We start from the raw sequence: 10,281 nt of genomic DNA on the forward strand, positions 1-10,281 counted from the left end.
ATTTGAATTCAAACCAGTGACATTGGGTTCAAGACAGCTACCATGCTCAAGTCAGCACCCCTGTGCTCAAGCTAGCGAGCCTGTGCTTAAACCAGATGAGCCCACATTCAAGCCAATGACCTTGGGGATTCAAAGCTGAGACCTCAGTGCCTCTGGTCAACATTCTATTGCGCCACTATAGGTCAGACAATATTTTGCTTTTGATGAAAGAAATGCTTTTTACCATGGAAGCAGCATTAAATCGAATTTTAACACGACAATAATCACTCACTAAAATGTTTTAATATCAGTCATACAGAAAATTCTCTCTGACCTTTTGAAAATTGGTGATAAACTTCTATATATATTTTTTGAAATGATTAATAGAGTTAGGTGTTACAAGTTGTTGCATAAAGTATAGTCTTTAAATATAATTTAAAAAATAAATTCATATTTTAGAGTAATTTTGATTTACAGAGAAGTTGCACAGATAGTACATAAAGTTTACTTACAGTCTTCATCTAATTTCCTTTAATGTAATCATCTTACATTACTATAGTAAAACCCAAATTACTAAACAAGGGTACATTAATAATAGTAAAACTAAAAATAAAATAAAATAAAAAAAATAATAGTAAAACTACAGCTTTTAATAGGATTTTATTACTTTTTCCACTCAAGTCCTTTTTCTTTTTAAAGATTCAATTCAGGAAACAATGTGACATTTAGTTATCATGTCTTCTTTATTCTGTGACACCTTCTGTCCTTACTTGTGATGGGGTTTTTTTTTTGTTTTGTGTTTTTTTTCTTTTCTGAAGCTGGAAATGGGGAGAGACAGTCAGACAGACTCCCGCATGCGCCCGACCGGGATCCACCCGGCACGCCCACCAGGGGCGATGCTCTGCCCCTCCGGGGCGTCGCTCTGCTGCGACCAGAGCCACTTTAGCTCCTGGGGCAGAGGCCAAGGAGCGATCCCCAGCGCCCGGGCCATCTCTGCTCCAATGGAGCCTCGGCTGTGGGAGGAGAAGAGAGAGACAGAGAGGAAGGAGGGGGTGGGGGTGGAGAAGCAAATGGGCGCTTCTCCTATGTGCCCTGGCTGGGAATCGAACCCGGGTCCCCCGCACGCCAGGCCGATGCTCTACCGCTGAGCCAACCGGCCAGGGCCTGTGATGGGGTTTTATGTAAAATGGCTCAATTTTTTAATTTTTATTCATCCTGATGTATTTCTCATGTTTAGACTGGAGATATGGGCTTCTAGAAACACTGTTACAAAGATGAAAGCACCCAACTAATAGTTTTATCAGGATTGCAGGGAACCACATGGCATTGGAGGTGATATTAACCTTATCATTTGGTTAGTATAGGCCAGTTTTTTCCATGGTAAAGATACCATTTTCTTCTTTCTTTACTCTGTTTTTTTGTAGGAAAGCCATCAAGTTCAGTCCACCCTGATTAGGCTTAAATTCTCCTCCTAAAGAGGGAATATTTTAAAATCTTCTGTAAGGATTTGTCTTTTCTCTCCCATTTTATAAATTATTCAATTATTTAACCATAATAGTATGGGCTCACAAATATTAATTTTATACCTAAATTATAATCCAATACTCCTTTATTTATTTTGTTGCTTAAATTGTTCTAGCATGGGCCATTGGGAGGTCTTTCAGGTTAGCTCCTTTGTGTCTTTGGCACGCCCCGATCTTTTTATTTTTTGAGTACTTCTTTACCTTCTGGCATTTAATATGGTCTGAGCTCATCCAGCATCTTCTCTGCTGTGTCCTTCGAATCATTTATTTCTCTAAGGAGCTCTAGTTCCTTTTACTGGTGAATAGTATTAGAAACCATGTTCTGGGTGCCGGGTATGTTTGATGCTCCTGGGACTTCATTGTTTCTAGGATTGTTATGCGAACAGAGCCAGGTGATACTAAGCCATGTAGCACACACATATATATTTGTTTATGTATAATCTATTGCATATACATTAAGCTAAACATGAGTTCATACAGATGTTTCTCACTCTAATCCAGTAGCATCAGATTTATTCAAACCTTCTTTCATTGTTATTTGTAGCTTGCCTCTGAAAGTGTTAAACTTGTCTCCCAACGACCACCATTTATTATTGTTTAAACCTAGTATACATGTAAATCAGTTTCAGAAGTTTTAAACCATACCATCATGAGAAACAAACTGACCAAATAGAGTAGTGTTTATGTTCTTTTTCTAGACTTTTCCAACCTTTGACCTTACAAATTTCCAGTCAAATGCCAGTTTCCAAAGCTATTTCAGTCAGTTTTTATATTTTTTCACCACCTTCTGTAGAGTTGCATTATATGTTTGTATATATATTCACAGTCTGCTTGATGTGATACCCTGACATCTCGATTAGTACACAATTCTGTGGACTTTAACAATGTATAGAATCATGTACCTACTAGCCCCGTGTAGTCAACCTTTTTATACCTACCGCCCACTTTTGTATCCGTTAGTAGTAAAATTTTCTAACCGCCCACCAATTCCACAGTAATGGGGATTTATAAAGTAGGGAAGTAACTTTACTTTATAAAATTTATAAAGCAGAGTTACAGCAAGTTAAAGCATATAATAATAATTACTTACCAAGTACTTTATATTGGATTTTGTTAAACTTTGGCACAATAAATCCTTATAAAACAACCTACTATAGTTAAATCTATCTTTTTATTTATACTTTGGTTGCTCTACTACTGCCTACTGTGAAAGCTGGAATGCCCACTAGTGGGTGGTTAGGACCAGGTTGACTACCACTGTACTAGCTTGTAGGATACTGAATAGTCCTTTTACCACAAAAGTTCCCCTGTGCTCCCACTTTGTATTTAATCATTTTTCCCTCCTCTAACGCCTGGCAATTTCTGATTTGTTTTCTGTCTCTATAGTTTTGTTTTTTGCAGAGGTCATATGAATGAAATAATAAAATATGTATTCTTTCATTTAATTTAGTAAAATCACATGATTTATTCCTGTTGTGTGAATCAAGAACCCATTTTATAAAAATAAATTTATTTTGGAAAACTACATAACATAGAATTTACCAATGTAACCATTTTTAAGTGTGTAAGTTAGTGACTTTAAGTACAGTAACAATGTAGTATAACTATCACCACTACCCATTTACAGAACTTTTTAAAAATCATCCTAAACAGTCACTCTATTTTCATTAAACAATTACTGCCATGTTTTTTCTTCCCAGTCCCTGGTAACCAGTATTCTATTTTCTGTTGCTATAATTTGCCTATATTTTCTGCCTTTATTGAATTCCAGATACTTAATATAACTAGAATGATATATTTTTCTGTTTCTTCTAGCTTATTTTGCTCAGCATATTTTCATTGGTCATCCCTGTAGTAGCATGAATCAGAAGTTCATTCCTTTTTACAGGTGAAGAATGTCCTAATATATATATATATATATATAGATATAGATATAGATAGATATAGATATATAGATATATATAGATATAGATATAGATATAGATATATAGTACATTTTGTTTATTCATTCATAAAAACAAAATGTTGGTACTTCAATTGTTTCCATGTTTTGGAATAATGCTGCAATGTGTATTTGGTGTACAAACATCTGTTAGAGTTCCTGCTTATAATTTTTTGCTATATACTTTATATTTTTATAGACTTGCAGGAACATATGGCAATACCTATGTTTAATCTTTGAGTAATTGACAAGTAGTAGTTTTTATACGGGCTGCATCATTTTACATTTCTCTCTCTCTCTCTCTCTTTTTTTTTTTTTTTTTTGCCTTATGATAGACTCTCACATGTGCCCCACCAGGATCCAACCAGCAAGGGGGTTATGCTTTGCGTATCTGAGGCCACTGCTCCGTTGCAACTGGAGCTAGGTTTTAGTGTCCGAGGGCGAGGCAATGGAGCCATCCTTAGTACCCAGGGCCAACTTGCTCCAATTGAGCAATAGCTGCAAAAGGAGAAGAGAGAGATAGAGATAGAGATGGAGAGAGAGAAGCGAGAGTGGGAGGTGTGGAGAAGCAGATGGGTGCTTCTCCCGTGTGCCCTGACTGGGAATCAAACCTGTGACATCCACACGCAGGCCGATGCTCTGCCGCTGAGCAAACCTGCCAGGGCTTTACATTTCTTCCAGCAATGCACAAGAGTTTCAATTTTACATTTTTGCCACCATTTATTTTATTTTAATAGTAACCATCTTAATGGGTGTGCAATGGCATCTCATTATAATTTTGATTTGCATTTCCCTAATAAATATGATGTTGACTAATGACTAATGATCATATTTGTATATCTTCTTTATTTTTAAAAAAGATTTTATTTATTGATTTTATAGAGAGAGGAGAGGGTGGGGAGAGAGAAGTATCAACTCATAGTTGCTTCCCTTTAGTTGTTCATTGTTTGTTTGTTGTATGTTTCTTGATCGGGAAAGTCCAGGGTTTTTAACTGGCAATCTCAGCATTCCAGACCTATGCTCTATCCGTTGTGCTACCACAGATCAGCAATTTGTATATCTTCTTTAGGTAGTGTATATTCAAGTCCTTTGCTTAGTTTTGAATTGAGCTGCTTTTTGTTGAGTTGTAAGAGTACCTTATATATTCTGGATGCCAAACTCTTAGCAGATACATGATTTGCAAATGTTTTCTCCCATTTGAATACTCTTTAGCATTTCTGTATAAGGGCTTTTGTTGACAAACCCTCAGCTTTTAAAATCTGGGAATGGGTAAATTTCTTCCTCTTTTTTTTAAAAGAGAATAAAGCCAGATCTATACTTTTAGATCGACAGTTTTCTATCAGCCCTTTAAATCTGTCATCCCAGTGCTTTCTGGCCATAAAGTTTATGATGATAAATTGGCTGACAACCTTATTGAGAATCGCTTGTGCATGATGTATAATTTCCCTCTTGTGCCTTCAAGATACTCCATTGTCTTTGCCTTTCAACAATTTTATTTCAATGGGGATTGGTGTGGCTTTCTCTGAGTCTTTCCTACTTAGATATTATTCAGCTTGAATTTGTAGATTTTCATTTTAATCAGATTTGAAAAATTTTCAGTCATTATGTCTTCAAATTATCTTTCTGTGTTTTTTTTTTTTGCTTTCTCTCTTTTATCTTCTTAGACTCTCATAATGCATATTATATCTATTTGATGATACCCCACAAGTTCTATTTTATTTTTACTATTTTTTTCTATTTCTCCAATTTATAATTTCAATAATTCTGGGTTGGGTTTTTTTTGAGTTTTAATATGTATTTATTAAAAACATTATCAGGAGGACAATGATGTTTGATTTCTCTTTAAAAAAATGTTCTTTTTCTTCATGCTGTATAATAAAGGTAATGCAAGAGGCTAAGGAGTTATGAGCTTCTTCCTACCTGATTATTTAACTGTATAGCACAGTGTAGTCATTTCTGAAATGCTAGAATAAATAAAAATGTCTCTCTTATGCTTCTCTTTAAAAAGTGATGAATAATGACAGAAAATAGCATAACAAAACTATCTTTTTCTATTCATTTTGTGGTATTAGAGCCAGTAGTTTTACCATCACATTCTACAATTTTTACTTATCCACTTTAATAAGTTGTCACCTCTCTAAATTTAACATCATTCAATACGGAAGTTCACACATTACCACAGAATCTGTACATATTTAGAGAGCCCCTGAAATTGGCTCTGTTCCTGATCCTCTGAGCCAATACTGTATCTATAACCTTATTTAACTGAAAGAGAATTTGAAGGGCAAGTTGGGGGTGATCTGTTGAGACTGTATGAGCTCATCGAGGCTTACTTGTAGACTGTTTCCAAAGTGGTATTTCTGTGTAACTGGTATTCCATGGCTGAGACGGAAGAAACCATTTTTCTTGTTCAGTCTTGCATTGATGTCCTATGAGGAAGGCACTCCCTGCTGCTGCATAGCTGACTGAAGCAGAATGGTCAGGAGCACAGCAGGATGTACCAACCACCTCTTCCCTACTGCCTGTTCCACAGCCGCAGGAAAAAAACAACTCAATAATTCTGTTTCTAAGTTCACCAGTTATTTCTTATGCCTGTTCATCTGTGTTGTTGAAATTTTCCAGTGAATTTACCATTTCAGTTATTTGAATTCCAGTTCCAGAATTATAGTTTGGTCTCTTATTATAATTTTTGTCTCTTTATTGATATTCTCATTTTGTCATATGTAATTTTCTGATTTCTTTTAGTTTATTTTTACTGTTGTTGTTCTTGTTTGTCTCTCTTGAGCATATTTAAGACAGTTGTTTTAAAATCTTTAGTTATTAAATCTGATTTCTAGGCTTCCTCACATTCTCTGTCAACTTAGTTCCTATTAAAAAGCCCCATTTTCCTGTCTCATTGTATGCCTTGTGCTTTTTTTGTTGTTGAAAACTAAGCATCTGATTATAACAATGTAGCAAATCTAAAAACCATATTATTTCCATTCCCCAGGGTTTGTTGAGGTGTTTTTTTTTAACATATATATTATTAAAGATAGTCCATTTTTAAGTGAATTTTCCTAACTATTTTTGCAAAATATATTCCTTGTCATGTCTGGTTACTGAAGTCTAATCTCTGTTCATTTAGTTTGTGTCAGCTAATATTTTGAAAAGATTTTCTTTAATACCAAGACCTAAAGAAACAAACAAGACAAAACACACGCACACAAACATACCAACACACTCAAGAAAGACAGAAGACAATCAAAAAGAACACCAACCAGCCATTAGCCTTTGTTGATTGGCTTTGTGCTGGGACACTCCTTAAATACTTGGTAATTATTGTTCTGAACTAGGAATAGGACTAAGTTTAATGTTTAAGGTCTTTTTGGTTTGTTGCTAAGGATGTGTCTTGTTCTGAGCATTCACATCGCTTTCTAAATACTTCTAAACACATGGCTGCTTTTCATTTTCCATAGAATCTTACCCTAGCTTTTTCTACAGGCTTCAGGCATTCTCTTGTATGTCTTGACCTGTAATATCTTGCTTCGGGGTTCTTTGTGTCTTAGTCCACCTTATACATTTTATAAACAGTGACCATTACTTTCCCTGCCAGAGTTCTGAGTTAGTGAAACAGAGATAAATGCTTTGCATCACTCCTTCATGAATTCTCCAGACAGGTTGGCACTGTTGTGCACGATAATTTGTAAATATTGTTTGTTTTTCTCCCTCTGGTTTGAGGAATGCAACTAGTATCAGACTGCCACCATTTGAAGATCAAGACCACTGCTGTATTAGAGAGGGAGGAATATGGGCAAGTAAAAATGTACAAACTTTCCTTTGACTTTGAGAGTGGCTTTCTCATGATTGGGCATTGGCTTGATTGCTCTAAAATGTTAGACTGTTTTTCAGAGCTCCAACAAAATTGGATCTGCCAGAATCGGCTTGTTTTCAATGCTGCTGTGGGAGAGTGGAGCTTGGAACTTAAAATTGAATTGCAGTAGTATACATCTTTTCTAGTTCTTTCTCAGTTCTTAAAATGCTAGTAGAAATTATGTATAGCATAATTATAATAAGTTCCACGTTTGCTATAGAGGAATTCAAATTTAATCTGTTTCTTATTCTGTTTGTCTCCTCTTTCTCTCCAGATTAATTTTGTATTTTTATGCCCACATGTGGAGAAAGTCAATTCAGTGGCACATTTTATTATCTCAAATGTTTAGTTGAAAATAAGTGGCATACACAGGTTTTGCATTGCATAGCAGCTTTTATGTTTAGTCAATATTACTATGATGTTTGTGGTGGTAGGCATTGAAAAGGAAAAATAGAAAAAATTCTATACTCCAGAGTTACAGTTTTACTTTTCAAGTTAGAATTTCACAATACCTTTTAGGAAGTATGGATAGATGGGGAGAGCATTATACTGAGTGAAATAAACCAGTCAGAGAAAGACAATTATCATATGATTTCACTCTTATGTGTACTCTAATGAACAAAATGAACTAACACCCAAAATAGAGATAGACGTATGTATAGAGAGCAAGCTGACAGCTGTTAATTGGTGGGGCAGAGTGAGGGAGGTGGAGGAATAGAGAAAAATGGATGAAAAAAAGAGGAAAAACTTGTGGACACAGATAACAATGTGGTGATTGTGGGGGAGAGGGAGGAGTGGAGGACAAACGGCGATGGATGAAGACTTGACTTGAGGAGATTAACACACAATGTGCTGTACAGAGATGTCTTGTATAATTGGGCACCTGAATCCCATGTAATAATGTTAACCATTGTCACCCCAGTAAATTCAATTAAAAAATAAATTATTGCTTTGAAAGAATTTTACAGTACCTGAATTTTAATAATAAATTATATAATTTTGGAATATGTTATATATAAATCTCTTAAGAATGTAATACAAGAGAAAAACAACAGGTCAATCTGGTCTATTGTTTGTTTAAGACAAAATGTCTAAGCAATGATCCTTGACTAATAGTAATCTCAAAAATATGTTCAGGTTTGTTTTGATACGTGTGTGTAGGAAGCAGGAATTTTTGTAAAAAGCAACTCCAGTGTTTTATGTATAACATTAATGAAAAATATTTGTTTGCAGAGTTTGCTTAATAAACCATACTTTTTAAGTTCCAGTGAAACAAACAAAAAAGAAATAAGTGCACATCCATACAATTTTGTGATTGAAGTCAGTGTTAAAATGTAAATAAAATGTTGGAAGCGTCCTCAGAGACTGTGTTGTTTGTATTATTTTCCTCTAATTTATATACTGTTCCTTGTAAAGAGAGGAAAACCAGAATCATTGCATTTCTTAATATAACCAAACTTATTTAGTATCTGCAAATAGCAATTGACTTATAAAACTGAATCTCTCAGAGCTATTTATATAGAGTTTGTATGATGATCCAACTTTGTTAACTCCAGGTATGTTGACTTCAACACTGGTTTTCTGAAACAATATGGCATTTTTTTAAAATTATACTGTAAAGTCTTCAATTCAGTTAAGTCAATAAAGCCTTAGATTTTCAAGTTGAAGTGAGGAAATTCTACTGTAAGACATAAGGCTGTATAAAGTTTGAACAAAAAGATTAATAGTGATGACATTCTTAAATAAATATAAGTAACAATTATTAAATTTAGAAAGGTAAATGGAGAGCAAGGATACATTTGTTATGTGTCTATCATTCCTAAATTAAAAAGGAAAAATACATTAACAGTAGAAAAAATTTTAAATAATAGCCTGTACTGATATGAAAATGAAAGATGATGAAGAAAAGATATAATATTTTTCTATTTTATTTAACAATTTTTAGTATTTTGTGTTGTTCTATATTCTTACAAATGTAAAGCATATTCTTTATTGAAAAAATTTAAATGATGCATTAAAATAAAAAAAAGACAATAAGCAGTAGTCATGCACAGTGGTATCTACTGCTAACACTTTAAAAATATACAATTCCATTTTCTTTCTATGGTGGTATGATTTTTAAGTTACACATTTCTATTTATTCAGCTTTATTGAAGTATAATTGACAAATAAAATTGTTAGATATTTAAATTTTTACATTGTGACTATTGGATAAGGTGAAAGGATACTTCCCATCTACTGGTTAACACTTCCATCATACTTTATATATATTTTGAGGGGTTGGGTGGGAATGAGAACACTGAAGTTCTACTTTCTTAGCAAATTTCAATTACACAACACAATGTTATCAACTGCAGTCCCTTGTTTTGTGAATAATAGACCCTCAGACTTTATTCATCTCATAATTGAAAATTGGTATCTTTTGACCAACCTTTTCCTCTTTCTTTCCCTCATAAAAACCACTTTCTACTCTGTTTCCATGAATTTGACTTCTTTAAAAAAAGATTTTTTTTCTAAATGACACCATGCAGTATTTGGTTTTCTTTGTCTGGTTTATTTCACACTTAACATTAATGCCCTCATGATCCATTTGTGTTGTCACAAATGGCAGGATTTCCATCTTTTGAATGGCTTTATAATATTCCATTGTGAGTGTGTGTGTGTGTGTGTGTGTGTGTGTGTGTGTGTGTATGTGTATAAATGTATACATATACTTTTGGAAGGTCGGTGACATTCACTCCCTCCCCCCCACAAATGTATATAAATATTGTTTCTATTTCTTGTCTAGGGAGACTAATGCAGCCTGAGCATGAGATTGCAGATATCTATGGGAGATCCCCTTTTCATTTTCTTTGGATATATACCCAGAAGTGGAATTGTTGGATTATATAGTAGCTCTAATTTTAATTTTTTTGAGGAATCTCCATACTGTTTTCCACAGTGGCTGTACCAGATTACATTTCCATTAACAGTGCAAAAGGGTTCCT

General features: G+C 34.3%; 1 pseudogene; it reads right to left on the reverse strand.

The window, feature by feature from the left end:
• Positions 1 to 5,499: 5,499 nt before the first annotated feature.
• LOC136389370 (transcription initiation factor IIA subunit 2 pseudogene) lies at positions 5,500 to 5,824 on the reverse strand (annotated as a pseudogene).
• Between the last annotated feature and the right edge of the window lie 4,457 nt (positions 5,825 to 10,281).

This window comes from Saccopteryx leptura, chromosome 1, assembly GCF_036850995.1.
Source record: "Saccopteryx leptura isolate mSacLep1 chromosome 1, mSacLep1_pri_phased_curated, whole genome shotgun sequence".
In the NCBI taxonomy this organism is placed as follows: Eukaryota; Metazoa; Chordata; class Mammalia; order Chiroptera; family Emballonuridae; genus Saccopteryx; species Saccopteryx leptura.